A 16,458-nucleotide genomic window follows, 5' to 3' on the forward strand; every position below is an offset into this window, starting at 1 on the left:
GTACATTTACCGTCCTTTTCCTACAGGACACTTTTCTTGCATTCTCCCCACAGTACAGCAGATGGAGATCTTTACTTATTTTTCAGTAACAGGATTAATACTTCGTACTGATCTGTTCTATAAAATGCATTTATGTCTTAAAGGCACAACTAATTTTGTGCTTTAGGACAGGGCTATCCTTTATTCCTTCACTGTTCTATATTCAGTGGAGAACATGAACCCTGGGAGGGCAGGTGGACATAAACTGATGTTGGCGCATCATAGTGCTTAGGAGGACCTGCTTGTCTAATATTGGAGCGACAGGGGGCGAGTATCTGTATTATCTTCTTTCCTTATGATCTATGAGGGGCCTGTGTCCCTAACTTGTACTACTATAACATTTATATTTTCGCCTATGTTGCCATAGGATGATTTTTAGTGTTATGAAGTCAAAAAGGTTGCTCACAAGTTCCTTAAATCTATCCTAAGTTCTGTATGGAGAATCAATGGGAAAAATCAAGAAATAGTATTTAAAGCATTCTAAATGGTATATGCAATCAGAAAATGTCCTATTATATAAATCAGGAATTTGTGTTACATTTACTTTTTTAAAAATGTTGGCAATTATGTTTTTTTACATACCACGATCATTACATATATAAACTTTCATCTGTTTTGTATTACCCTAGATAAAAGAAGATTGTTCTTGGAGTAATCTTTCCTTGTCTTCTGTCATCACATCTTGACAGAGATGTTGTCCGTGCTCCAAGATGTACCTGGACTTTCATCAGTGAGCTGGATAATCCTGCTGTCTTCAAGCTACTACCATGTTTTACTATAGGGATTATTGAACCAAAGTCATGCTTCACTGCTAACATGACAGAGCCACCACCGTGCAGCACTGTAAGTCTCATTGAGCCACCACCATGCATCACTTTAAACATTACCAAGCCACCACCATGTATCACTGTAAAAATTAATGAGCCACCACCATGCTTTACTGTAAACATTACATAGCCACCATGCATCACTGTAAACATTACTGCGCCACCACCATGCTTCTCTGTAAGCATTACCAAGCCACCACCATGCATCACTGTAAACATTACCGAGCCACCACCATCCATCACTACAAATATTATCAAACCTCCACCATGCTCAACTGTAAATATTACCAAGCCACTACCATGCATCACTGTAAACATAACCGAACCAACACCATGCTTCACTGTAAACATTACCAAGCCACCACCATGCATCACTGTAAACATTACCAAGATGCCACCATGCATCACTGTAAACATTACCGAGTCACCACCATGCATCACTGTAAACATTACCGAGCCACCACCATGCATCACTGTAAACATTACCTAGCCACCACCATGCATCACTGTAAACATTACCAAGCTGCCAACATGCATCACTGTAAATATATTTGAGCCACCAGCATGCTTCACTGTAGATATCACCTAGTCTCCACCATACTTCGCTATAGGGTAGGTGGTCTTTTCAGAAAATCCTTTATTCCTCCTCCTCCAGAGTTAACACTGATCTACAGTGGGTACGGAAAGTACTGCGACCCCTTTTTTCCCTCTTTGTTTCATTGCAGCCTTTTGGTAAATTCAAAAAAGTTCATTTTTTTCTCAATGTACACTCTGTACCCCATGTTGACTGAAAAAAATAGAAATGTAGAAATTTTTACAAATTTATCAAAAAAGAAAAACTGAATTATCATATGGTCATAAGGATTCAGACCCTTTGCCCAGACACTCATATTTAAGTCACATGCTGTCCATCTCCTTGTGATCCTCCTTGAGATGGTTCTACTCATTCATTGGAGTCCAGCTGTGTTTAATTAAACTGATAGAACTTGATTTGTAAAGGCGCACACCTGTCTATATAAGACCTCACAGCTCACGGTGCATGTCAGACCAAATGAGAATCATGAGGTCAAAGGAACTGGCCAAGGAGCTCAGAGGCAGAATTGTGGCGTGGCAAGGCACATATCTGGCCAAGGGTAAAAAAGAATTTCTGCAGTACTCAAGGTTCATAAGAGCAAGGAAGAAGTTTGGGACCACTAGAAGTCTTCCTAGACCTGGCGGTCCAGCCAAACTGAGCAATCATGGGAGAAGAGCTTTGGCGAGAGACGAAAAGAAGAACTCGAAGATCACTATGGCTAAGCTCCACAGGTGCAGTAGGGAGATGGAAGAAAGATTCACAAAGTCAACTCTCACTGAAGCCCTCCACCAGTCGGACCTTTATGGCAGAGTGGCCCAACGGAATCCTCTCCTCAGTGCCAGACATATGAAAGCCCACATAGAGTTTGCTAAAAAACACATGAAGGACTCCCAGACTATGAGAAATAAGATTCTCTGGTTTGATGAGACGAAGATAGAACTTTTTCAGCTGCAGGGGCAGGACGACTGGTTGCAACTGAAGGAAACATGAGTGCGGCTAAGACAAAGAGATCTGCTGGATGAAAACCTCTTCCAGAGTGCTCTGGACCTCAGACTTGGCTAAATGTTCACCTTCCAACAAGACAATGCCCCTAAGCACACAGCTAAAATAACAAAGGAGTGGCTTCAGAACAACTGTGACCATTCTTGACTGGACCAGCCAGAGCCCTGACCTAAACCCAATTGATCATCTCTGGAGAGACCTGAAAATGGCTGTCCACCAACGTTCACCATCCAACCTGACGGAACTGGAGAGGATCTACAAGGAAGAATGGCAGAGGATCCCCAAATCCAGGGGTGAAAAACTTGTGGCATCATTCCCAAGAAGACTCATGGCTGTACTAGCTCAAAAGGTGCTTCTACTCAATACTGAGCAAAGGGTCTGAATACCGTGTGATATTTCAGTTTTTCTTTTTTAATAAATTTGCAAAAATTTTCTACATTTCTGTTTTTTTCAGTCAAGATGGGGTGCAGGATGTACATTAATGAGAAAAAAATGAACTTTTTTTTGAACTTACCAAATGGATGCAATGAAACAAAGTGAAAATTTTAAAGGGATCTGAACACTTTTCGTACCCATTGTATATCTCCAAAATGTTCCAGTCTTATTTCATCCACCAATCAGGATCCCAAAACTTCTGTTGCTTGTTTGTATAATTTTCAGCACATTGGAGGTAATCTTTCTTGTGCTTCTGGGTCAGTAGAGGTGATGTCTTGATTTTCAGGCATGGGGACCTTTAGCATTTAGTATATGCCTGAAACCTCGGTGCTGCTGCTGTCAGATCTTGCTGCACATCTTTTGCACAATGTTTTCGAACAACTGTCTAATCAGTAATCTGATGACAGCTGGCGACAGCTGCCGCTTTCTGCTTAGTCCAGGTAATTTAGACAGTGTTCCTATATCTTTGAAGTTATGAACTCTGTTTCCTGCTATGTCTCTAGGAACATTCATTGCATAGGGCAATGATCACTTCTCTTAACTTTTTGCAAAACTCTCTTGACAATTATGGATATTAGAATACTCACGGTCACCGCCCATGAATAATAGAATACGTTTCCTCAGGATCACTGCCAGAAGCTGTTGTCTGATTGTGCATCATGTTTTCAGCAGGTCATAACAGCCAGAGGAGTAGCAAGTTATAACAGCCAGATGAGCTGTACTATGTACTAAAGATAAAGACACTTGTCATGAAGAGGTAAATACTTTTGAATCAGTACAGTGGCATTTAATGCTGAATTTGGGAGAAGCTGGTGGTTAAAATACAGTATGTTGAGCTATTTAAAGGGAACCTGACAGCAGGATTTACCAGTGAGAAATATTAAGATTTCTTGTATACACGCTGGGAAGGTTAAACATAATTTTTAAACATTTTGTAGTAGCATTTAGGAGCTAGCACTTCATGCATTACGTGTCAGATGGCTGTATAACGCAATGATTGACCTCAATGTGAGCTGTGGTCATCTGTGTGAGTTCCTGAGGTGGGGAAAAGGATGAAATGTTTCCATGTACAGTAAGTGTGATATACTAATAGAAGCCGGATGTAGCCACTCTGACGATATCACAGCATGTAGCAAAGCAATTCACTCGGGCAGATACACTTACTGTAAGAACCAGAGCACTGCATGCCTTGTCTCTAGGGTACATATGCCTCTGCATGGGAGGGAGGATTAATTATTAAAATATTTTACACTATTTTTATTTCAATTCCCTTTAATAGTGGATGGATAAATTTTCAATATTTCCCTCGTCAGCTTATAACAAATGTAAATCATGAGATCTGTTATTTAACTCTGCTTTTTAGTAAAGTTTACAACTGGTAATAGAATGAGAGTACACTTAGAATCCAGATTTTAACATGTGCATTCTCTCATCTGACTACTAGAGGACAGTGTAGGGTAAAGTATAATATCCAGGGTGGCAGGGATCGGTGCATTGGATTCCGCATTGTGTACACATCATGGATTGTTTATAGCAAATGTCTCATTCTCTTGGCTAAAAGTAGAAAGGAGCTGCATTCCAGCGAGCAGTCTTCCTCTTACGTTTTCTTTAGATTTTAGATTTTTCACTCATATCAGACGGATGTCCGCCTAAGTCATCAGTGATGGAAGAGCAATCAAAGTGATAGCTCCACGTAGCAGGTGACAGGAGCGACACATTACATAACAATGTATGGGAACCGGAGACTACAGAAAAAAAGCAGAGTGATGCCCTATAGTGCATAGATATACAATATAGGGGTCCCACAAGCAGGACCCCTCTTATATTAATGGAGAAGAGAGGAGTTTTCTTTATGAAGGACTCTTGACCCTGATCTCTCAAGTGATTTAGAGAATGCCTTAGCATTAGGTAATCACTGGGGTCTCACTTAAACCGAAAACACTTTTTTATAAGTGTTGTTCAGTTTAACAAAAAAACGTTTCTAGATCCTCTAGTAGGGAGTTTGGAGTTGTCCAGGACTGAATAAGTCGTCATCTTCGCGGAGGATAGGTCACAATATGGCATTAATGGTGGTACAAGTGACTGGTAGATAAAGTGTAGTACTCGACCATGGCCACTAAGCTACGTACACGGTTCCTGTGTTGTGTCTCGCACAATGTTTTGCTTTGGCCAATGATCAAAGGAGGTGCCAAGTGTCAGATTCCCACGATCTCAGATTAATAGATCATCAATAGTTATCTCCATTAATTTTGGGTTCTATATTTTTTTTAACATCCTCTTGGGTGAGAAAGTGATTTAGAGAGGGATAATAAAGAGTGTTTCTCCCTCTGGAGGACCTATCCTGTCTTTGTAGTACACAAAAAAAACATATTGATATGAATGAATATTGTGTAATACCTCATTTCTCCACTGGTAGTGCTGCAGGAAAACTAAACATTTGCTGTTAAGTTTTGCATAGATTACCGCTGATCGCTGCCAGTTCCTGTAGGGGGAAATCTTTATGATAAATTTATTGTCATAAAGACTTTCCAGTCAGTAGTGACTGACCAAAATGTAGATCCCTTTAAGAGTGATGTTTGAATGAAAGAAGAAAGGATGAAACCCTTGTACAACGTTTAGTCAATAGACTATGCATATGGAGTGCCCGCCAGCTGGTCCGTGGCCCTGGGCGTCCAATGAAAATGATTATAGAAGGGGTATAAAGTTTATAAGATATAGTTCGTGACGCTACCTGTGGTATTTGGGAAGGGATAGACGACGCTGTTCAAAAAGACCGCTGGAGCTGATGGTGATGCAGCAGAGTTGGTACAGCCCTCCACAGGTAGAGCTAAGTCCCAGGGCCCTTATGATGTTAAAGATAGTGGTGATGGCTGTAGTGCAGAGGGGAGGGTGCAGTAAATAACTCTGAGGACACAGCAGGGTGCAGTCTTCACACTTTTATTCACTGTTTGTGGTGCAGTCCAGGGCACTGATTGCAGATGGTAATGGAGATCTGGGCAGCCTGGAAGCAATTTGGGATCCACCTAACCAGATGGTGTTGGAAGCATCCTAACTGCACTGTTCTGAGGTCCTTGCTGCCTGAAGCTATGCTCAGTCCTCTGTTCCTTTCTGTCATTTTGTCCTTGCCTGTATGGCAGGCAGCTTGAGCCTTTGACAAGTGTGACTCCTTCTTGCTGGCTCTGGTATGCTGCTGTGCCTTCAGGTGTGTGATGGGGCCAGGAGGCCTGCATTCTCCTGCCCTCCAGATTTGGGCTGCTGGGACTGCTGTACCCATGCAGCCACGGACTCTGGCGTCCGATGTCAAGCACTCTTTCCTGCGGTGAGCTTGGTCACAGCTCCAATCCCCAGGTTTTCCTAAACTTCCACTTTCCTCTCTCTTCCCTCTGCTCTTGGGACAAGCTCCTCACAGCTCCGGTCCCTTGCACTGACTCTCTCAGACTGACTAACCCTGCCTCTAGGCCATAACTTACAGGGAACCTTTCCTGAAAACAGGTTTTGATGCTCATCCTTCTGGTCTGGAGTCAGGAAAGGTGTTGTATGCTGGTCTTATGTGGCTAGCGAAAGCCTCCTTGCTTTCAGGCATGTCACTACCCCCTGTGAGGGAGGCAATGCCACTGGTGCAACCTGAGGTGCCACATATACACAAATTAAATATGTATAGAATGAGACTACCACCTATCCTTATCTGCACGAAATGTATCAGTTCATAGGATACCCAACAAACAATCCATACGTCCAAAATCCACCAAGAGGAATATAAAATCAGAAAACTTTTATTAATCTCATATAAAAGATACCAAGACAATATGAAAACAAATCATATGATTATAGAGTAATTTGTACAGGATTTTAAGGTGCAGCAAAAAGAGTGCAGCAGCGCATAGCAAACCAATGGGAAACTCCTTTGTCTCATTCAAATAATATTAAAGTGCCAGTGCTAGCAGTAATTTTGTATCATACAACCTACATATCAAATGAAAATAGACACCAGTGCAGTGAAACTATGAGGCCCCAAAAGAAATTATGCATCATAGCATAGTAGCTATAGCGACCCCACACTAACAGCACTGATGATCACAGTATTAAAGATATCTTACCCATGGATGCTACGCACGCCGCACCGCTCGCCCCTAAAAAGTCCCACGCAATCAATACATATTCATAAGGAAAACCACCTGCACATACAGTTCTAATTTATCGTGATGGATGGATTATAGTCACATGTGATTCGAGACCGTTATGTCTCGATCGAGATATATAATTACTACTTAGCACTACACGTTTTATGCACTGTATATTATATACATATGGATTTTTATCTATTGGAATATATGGGTTGTCTATATCATGATAAATTAGAACTGTATGTGGGTGGTTTTCCTTATGAATATGTAATGATTGGGTGGGACTTTTCCAGCACATCACGCAGTAATTGAAGGTTGCTTATGTGCATGTCACGGGCACGGAGACAGCCGGCGCGTCACTTCCAGCCACGGTTGATGACGGTTGCGGTTCAGTGACGTCACCGGGTTTTCCGGGTGAACCGCGCGGCCATCTTGGCGCCTAGTGGTGACGCGACTTCCGGGTCCTGTATGCCGGTGACACTTGCTACTTAGCGCAACATTCTACAGCTGCTAAGGGGGTTTAAAAGGAGTTATGGGACAGACTACACCACCTCAGCCCCTTGATGAAGCCTACGCGAAACGCGCGTAGGGGCGAGCGGTGCAGCATGCGTAGCATCCATGGGTAAGATATCTTTAATACTGTGATCATCTGTGCTGTTAGTGTGGGGTCGCTGTGGCTACTATGCTATGATGAATAATTTCTTTTGGGGCCTCATAGTTTCACTGCACTGGTGTCTATTTTCATTTGATATGTAGGTTGTATGATACAAAATTACTGCTATCACTGGCACATTACTATTATTTGAATGAGACGAAGGAGTTTCCCATTGGTTTGCTATGCGCTGCTGCACCTTAAAATCCTGTACAAATTACTCTATAATGATATGATTTGTTTTCATGTTGTCTTGGTATCTTTTATATGAGATTAATAAAAGTTTTCTGATTTTATATTCCTCTTGGTGGATTTTGGACTCCAGTTCTTTTTTGTTTACAAGATTATGGGGAGTGTTTCCATGGCTAATGTATGCGGTGGTTTGGGTACTATGACCTAGGACCACTCTATAAAATGTATTCTGTTCCAAGGATTTTGTTTGCTAAAAGATCCATATGTACAGAAACTTATTAAACTTGATGAAAACAGCAGTTAGTGAACAAACACACAACATTGCTGCACCAAAATCCTGAGGAAACAGATGCAGTTGAAGTTGGGACATATCTCCTGACCTCCCAGGATAGCTACCCAAATTTGGGACAGTTCTACTGGTTCCAGAATGGTTGGAAGGTGTGTGATTGTAGGCATCTCCTCTCTGTCGCATGATACTGTGCCACGGCCATTTCACCGATACTCAAAAAATCGCCGATATGATTGTGAAATGTCTGACAATATGTAAAAACAGAGATAATACAATGCTATGTGAAGTTTTAAGAGAAAAGAGACAGTCAGCTTTAATAGTTCTGTATACATCTAGATAATGAGCACAGGATGGTGCCACAAACTGCCAGAAAGCAGAAGGACACACGTGGTCATCAGGATCTCTCAGTGGTGCAGTCTCAGACTTTTGTGCTTGAAAATTCCAATGAACTCCTTTCACCTTAAAAATGATCCTCGGCTTGGACAATTTGTTTTAAAATATAACAATTTAACTTATATTTTATATTTTAAAATGTTTTTGCCCTTTTAGTAGGCACAGACCTTCCCATCTAATACAAAAATATGGCATGTCGCCAGCTCCAGCACAGACCACAAGATTTCTCGCTCCGGTACCTTTCAGTAAAAGAAAGTGATTTTGTAATGCACTCCATATGTTATGTGTCATATTTGCTGCTCCGACCCTATGACCTTGGTCTATGTTAGCAAGTTACTCATGACCTTCATCTACATGATAATGTCAGGGCACATAGCAATCACACCAGACCCCAAAATGCATAATTCATAATTGTTCCCTGGATGCACATACAATATAAATGTGGAAAACAACTGATGGTACAGCTACAGATGCTTCTTAACCCTTTCATTACAATAACATTTATGTGTATTTTACTACAATCTTTTATTTAGCTAGGTTATCCAAAGAAACAATGCAAAAAAATGAGAAAAAAGGCATATTCGACATAATTTCACAAACATGGGCCGGATAAAATTGGGGTCAACTTTCCAAAACTGTGGGTAGACAACTTTGTTTCAAGCATGTGATGCTCGGTCACACTCAAGTATGGCAAGTCACAGGTGTGGGCAATATGAAAATCACACCTGAAATCAGATAATAAGGGTAGAAGTTGAATCAACCTTTGCATTGTGTGTCTGTGTGTGCCACACTAAGCATGGAGAACAGAAAGAGGAGAAGAGAACTAACTAAGGACTTGAGAACCCAAATTGTTGAACAATATCAACAACCTCAAGGTTACAAGTCCATCTCCAGAGGTCTTGATGTACCTTTGTCCATGGTGCGCAACATAATCAAGAAGTTTATAACTCATGACACTGTAGCTGTTCTCACTGGATATAGAAGCAGAGAAAAATTGGTGAAAGGTTGCAACATAGGATAGTCCAGATGTTGGATAAGCCCAATCAGGTTCTAAAGACATCCAAGCAGCACTGCAAGCTCAGGGTGCATCAGTGTCACCACAAACTATCCATTGACATTTGAATCAAATGAAATGCTATGGCAGAAGGCCCAGGAGGACCTGACTGCTCTCACAAAGGCATAAAAAGCTAGACTGCAGTTTGCCATAATGTATGTGAACAAGCCAAAATCCTTCTAGGAAAGTGTGTTGTGGACAGATGAGACCAATATAGAGATTTTAGGTGAAGTTCATCACTCTTCTGTTTACCAAAAATGGAATGAGGCCTACAAAGAAAACAATATAGTTCCTACAGTCAAATATGGTGGAGATTTTGGGGATGTTTTTCTGCCTCTGGCACTGGGTGCCTTGACTGTGTGCAAGGCATCATGAAATCTCAAGATTACTAAAGGATTTTGGGTCATCACGTAGTGCCCAGTGTCAGAAAGCTAAGTTTGCGTTCTAGGTCAGCTTTCAGCAGGACAATGAAGCTCAAACATACTTTAAGAAGCATCCAGAAATGGATGGAAAGAAAGCACTGGAGAGTTCTGAAGTGGCAGCAGTGATTCCAGTTCTAAATCCCATTGAACACCTGTGGAGAGATCTTAAAATTGCTGTTGAGCGAAGACGCCTTCAACTATGAGAGACCTGGAGAAGTTTGCAGAAGACAAGTGGTCTAGAATGCCAGTTGAGAGGTGTAAGAAGCTTGTTGATGATTATAGGAAATGGTTGATTGCAGTTACTTATTTCAATGTGTTCAGGTTTCTATGGAAACATGAGTTTCATGAAATTCGACTCGAAATCGATCATGCTCAGAACCATCCAATAAGCTCTATTATATATTTATATGATGTGATCATCGCTAATACTTATATATATTATATGTACAGTATTCATATTTATACACATATTTACAGGTAGATAACCTATCTCAGGATGATAACTATAAAAATCCATCCACTTAAGGTTAGAGTTCTTGTCCCTGAATGCTTGTTTTCACAGATGATGAAAAAAAAAAACAGATTTTAATCATCACATGCAATATTTGGACTGAAGTGTACAAATGTAGAAAAAGCCAAAACTAAAAGCTGTCCAAGCATATATCAGCTAATTAAAGCAAAATGAATATAGTATAATATCATAAAAATACATAAGTGTAAAATATATCCCAAGTTACATGAAATGTAAAGGACCCTGTAATTAAATGTAATCGATAATATACATACAGATATAAACAGTGAATAAACCACAAATGTACAAACAATGTTTGATTAATATCAAACAGTGGGGAAAATAAGTGTTTGATAAAATTTGAAATTTCCCACGCAGCAATGGCATAAAGTGAGACTAGGGACTTTTTTTTTACAGTGGTGGAGGAATACAGTGCGGAAGGATACCTACCTTCTGTCATTGTATTCCTGGAGCTGGTAGAGAACGGTAGCATCAGCTGATGCTGCTGTTCTCCACGCAAGATCGACGTGGGACCCTCGTGGACTTCTGCGGATCGGGGTAAGTATATTGGTGTTTTTTTATTTTGATATTTATTCCTCAGGCGACAATGGCTTCGTGGATCCAAGTGACAAGTGACGGTGAGTATGTACTCTATGTTATATGTACTGTATGTCTATATGTATGTATTGTATGTAGTATATATGTATGTTGCATGCATGTAGTATATATGCAGTATCTGTGTAGTATGCATGTTGCATGCATGTGGTATATATGTAGTATGTATGTTGCATGCATGTAGTGTATGTATGTAGCATGTATGTAGTATGCATGTAGTATGTAGCATGTATGTAGTATGTATGTAATATGTATGTAGCAAGTATGTAGTATGTATGTTGCATGTATGTAGCATGTAGTATATATGTAGTATGTATGTTACATGTAGTATATATAGTATATATGTGGTATGCATGTTGCATGCATGTAGTATATATGTTGTATGTATGTTGCATGCATGTAGTATATATGTATTATGTATGTAGTATGTATGTAGTATGTATGTAGCAAGTATGTAGTATGTATGTTGCATGTATGTAGCATGTAGTATATATGTAGTATGTATGTTACATGTAGTAATATAGTATATATGTGGTATTATGTATGTAGTATGTATGTAGCATGTAGTAAGTATGTAGCATGTATGTAGTATGTAGCATGTATGTAGTATGTAGCATGTATGTAGTATGCATGTATGTAGTATGTATGTATGTAGTATATATGTAGTATACATGCTACATACAGTGGGGCAAAAAAGTATTTAGTCAGTCAGCAATAGTGCAAGTTCCACCACTTAAAAAGATGAGAGGCGTCTGTAATTTACATCATAGGTAGACCTCAACTATGGGAGACAAACTGAGAAAAAAAAATCCAGAAAATCACATTGTCTGTTTTTTTTTCATTTTATTTGCATATTATGGTGGAAAATAAGTATTTGGTCAGAAACAAGCAATCAAGATTTCTGGCTCTCACAGACCTGTAACTTCTTCTTTAAGAGTCTTCTCTTTCCTCCACTCATTACCTGTAGTAATGGCACCTGTTTAAACTTGTTATCAGTATAAAAAGACACCTGTGCACACCCTCAAACAGTCTGACTCCAAACTCCACTATGGTGAAGACCAAAGAGCTGTCAAAGGACACCAGAAACAAAATTGTAGCCCTGCACCAGGCTGGGAAGACTGAATCTGCAATAGCCAACCAGCTTGGAGTGAAGAAATCAACTGTGGGAGCAATAATTAGAAAATGGAAGACATACAAGACCACTGATAATCTCCCTCGATCTGGTGCTCCACGCAAAATCCCACCCCGTGGGGTCAGAATGATCACAAGAACGGTGAGCAAAAATCCCAGAACCACACGGGGGGACCTAGTGAATGAACTGCAGAGAGCTGGGACCAATGTAACAAGGCCTACCATAAGTAACACACTGCGCCACCATGGACTCAGATCCTGCAGTGCCAGACGTGTCCCACTGCTTAAGCCTGTACATGTCCGGGCCCGTCTGAAGCTTGCTAGAGAGCATTTGGATGATCCAGAGGAGTTTTGGGAGAATGTCCTATGGTCTGATGAAACCAAACTGGAACTGTTTGGTAGAAACACAACTTGTCGTGTTTGGAGGAAAAAGAATACTGAGTTGCAGCCATCAAACACCATACCTACTGTAAAGCATGGTGGTGGAAACATCATGCTTTGGGGCTGTTTCTCTGCAAAGGGGCCAGGACGACTGATCCGGTACATGAAAGAATGAACGGGGCCATGTATCGTGAGATTTTGAGTGCAAACCTCCTTCCATCAGCAAGGGCATTGAAGATGAAACGTGGCTGGGTCTTTCAACATGACAATGATCCAAAGCACACCGCCAGGGCAACGAAGGAGTGGCTTCGTAAGAAGCATTTGAAGGTCCTGGAGTGGCCTAGCCAGTCTCCAGATCTCAACCCTATAGAAAACCTTTGGAGGGAGTTGAAAGTCCGTGTTGCCAAGCGAAAAGCCAAAAACATCACTGCTCTAGAGGAGATCTGCATGGAGGAATGGGCCAACATACCAACAACAGTGTGTGGCAACCTTGTGAAGACTTACAGAAAACGTTTGACCTCTGTCATTGCCAACAAAGGATATATCACAAAGTATTGAGATGAAATTTTGTTTCTGACCAAATACTTATTTTCCACCATAATATGCAAATAAAATGAAAAAAAAACAGACAATGTGATTTTCTGGATTTTTTTTTCTCCGTTTGTCTCCCATAGTTGAGATCTACCTATGATGTAAATTACAGACGCCTCTCATCTTTTTAAGTGGTGGAACTTGCACTATTGCTGACTGACTAAATACTTTTTTGCCCCACTGTACTACATGCATACTACATACATGTTACATACTACATACATGCTACATACTACATACATGCTACATACATACTACATGCTACATACATACTACATACATAATACATATATACTACATGCATGCAACATACATACACCATATATACTACATGCATGCAACATGCATACTACATATATACTATATATACTACATGTAACATACATACTACATATATACTACATGCTACATACATGCAACATACATACTACATACTACATTCCCGAACCACAATGTTTCAATGTGGACTATAAATGAGGTTCTCTAATACAAATTGCACCGTCTCCCTCCATCTATGTAATTACTCATCTTCACTGTGTATATATTTTTTATTAGATTTTTTTATCAGTAATTTTTTGTGATTTTAATGCTCTTTGGAGACTAACACTGGGTTTTTATTCTTTACAGAATATTGGAATTTATTATACTCATCGACAAGGGAAGATGACTCACCTCCGACAACTCATATTCCCTTCCTTTCTCTGTCCTATATTTGTTTTTATTAAATAAATTTCACTTATAATGATTTTTTTGTTCTTATCGTTTGTCCCAGAATGCCGAGATGCTGACTGGGGTCATCTTCACATACCATCTCTCTACGCTGATTAATTCTGATATTACCAAGGTCATTTTCTCCCCCTATCTGATATTGTTTCAGTTTATTAAGTTCTTTTACTCTACTTCACGGTTGGATATTTATCATTCATTACTAATGTGGGCTTGTTATATGGACACTCCACTCATCTATTGTATGGTCCGTCGATGCCATAAGTTGAACAGATGATATATGGTCCCTGTTCATGTGATTGGACGTCAGGTCTGACGCTGACTTCTGCCTCTATCGGAGGGGTATTGGTGCCCATGGAACAATTGTATGTGGATATAGGACACTGTCAGATGACTTATAAGATTTCTATCTTTGACCCTCAATTTGATTTTACATAATCCTTTTGACCCAGTTGTCCAATATATGGGGGCTGCATTTAAATAGCAGTTTTCTGTGCAAATGTAGTCTGAGCTGACTAGACGCCAATTTACTGTCTAGTATTATTAATGTGTGTCTCTGTGTGCTCCTTTATAACGTAGGTTAGTCGACTATCTTAAGGCTTTGTGCTCACGATGCGATTTTTAAGCATCACATACACCATTAATGAAAATCGCATACCCTTGTGCTAATGTTACGATTTTTACCGCTGCGGTATCGCTAAGCGGTAAAGATCATAGGATGTTCATTAATTTGCGGAATCGCATTCATTACCAAGGGTGGTTTACACGTTAACTCCCGGGCCAATTTTTACAATTCTGACCACTGTCCCTTTATGAGGTAATAACTCTGAAATGCTTCCATGGATCTCGGTGATTCTGACACTGTTTTCTCGTGACATATTGTACTTCATGTTAGTGGTAAAATTTCGTTCAAATAGCTTGCGTTTAAATGTGAAAAAAAATTGAAATTTGGCAAAAATTTTGAAAATTTCGCAATTTTCCAAATTTGAAATGTTATGCTCTTAAATCACAGAGATACGGCACACAAAAAACTTAATAAGTAATATTTCCCACATATTTACTTTACAGCAGCACAATTTTGGAACCAAAATTTTTTTTTGTTTGGAAGTTATAAGGGTTAAAAGTTGACCAGCGATTTCTCATTTTTGAAACACCATTTTATTTTTACGGACCACATCACATTTAAAGCCACTTTGAGGGGTCTATATGATAGAAAATACCAAAAAGTGACACCATTCTAAAAACTGCACCCCTTAAGGTGCTCAAAACCACATTCAATAAGTTTATTAACCCTTCAGGTGCTTCACAGGAATTTTTTGAATATTTAAAAAAAAATGAACATTTAACTTTTTTTCACCAAAAAAAATACTTCAGGTTCAATTTTTTTTTTTTTTACCAAGGGTAACAGGAGAAATTGGACTGCAAAAGTTATTGTGCAATTTGTCCTTAGTACGCTGATACCTGATATGTGGGGGGGAACTACTGTTTCGGTGCATGGCAGAGCTCAGAAGGGAAGGAGTGCCGTTTGACTTTTTCAATGCAAACTTGGCTGGAATTCAGATCAGACACCATGTCACGTTTGGAGAGCCCCTGATGTACCTAAACAGTGGAAACCCCCTACAAGTGACCCCATTTTGGAAACTAGACCCATCAAGGAACTTATCTAGATGTGTGGTGAGAACTTTGACCCCCCAAGGGCTTCACAGAAGTTTATAACGTACAGCCATACAATTAAAAAATCATATTTTTTCCACAAAAATGATCTTTTCACCCTCAATTCTTATTTTTCCAAGGGTAACAGGACCCTAAAAGTTATTGCGCAATTTGTCCTGAGTACGCTGATACCCCATATGTAGGTGTAAACGACTATTTGGGCGCATGGCAGAGCTCGGAAGGGAAGCAGCGCCATTTGACGTTTTTGGCTGGAATTGAGATCGGACACCATGTCGCGTATGGAAAGCCCCTGATGTACCAAAACAGTGGAAACCCCCCACAAATGACACCATTGTGGAAACTAGACCCCCCAAGGAACTTATCTAGATGTGTGGTGAGAACTTTAAACCCCCAAGGGCTTCACAGAAGTTTATAACGTACAGCCGTACAATTAAAAAATCATATTTTTTCCACAAAAATTATCTTTTCACCCTCAATTCTTATTATTCCAAGGGTAACAGGACCCTAAAAGTTATTGTGCAATTTGTCCTGAGTACGCTGATACCCCACATGTGGGTGTAAACGACTATTTGGGCACAAGGCAGAGCTCAGAAGAGAAGATGTCGTTTTCAGCGGTACCATGGATATTTATATGTGTCTTTTTGATCGTGCATTGTTGCACTTTTTGTTCGGCAGTATGATAATTCATTATTTTTTGCTTTGTTTTTTATTTTTATTTATTAAGGTGTTCGCTAAAGGGGTTAACGAATGGGACAGTTTTACAGGGCGGGTCGTTACGGATGTGGCGATACCAAATATGTGCACTTTTATTGTTTTTTTTTTATTT

At 40.0% G+C, this 16,458-nt stretch overlaps 1 long non-coding RNA gene across 1 annotated transcript; it reads left to right on the forward strand.

The window, feature by feature from the left end:
• Positions 1-682: 682 nt before the first annotated feature.
• On the forward strand, positions 683-13,938 carry LOC141098837 (uncharacterized). Its single transcript, XR_012234369.1, has 3 exons — positions 683-882; positions 3,547-3,634; positions 13,860-13,938. It is a non-coding gene; the product is annotated as an uncharacterized lncRNA (long non-coding RNA).
• The last annotated feature ends 2,520 nt before the right edge of the window (positions 13,939-16,458 follow it).

Source organism: Dendrobates tinctorius, unplaced genomic scaffold (genome assembly GCF_039654945.1).
Source record: "Dendrobates tinctorius isolate UK_male_01 unplaced genomic scaffold, ASM3965494v1 ptg000095l, whole genome shotgun sequence".
In the NCBI taxonomy this organism is placed as follows: domain Eukaryota; kingdom Metazoa; phylum Chordata; class Amphibia; order Anura; family Dendrobatidae; genus Dendrobates; species Dendrobates tinctorius.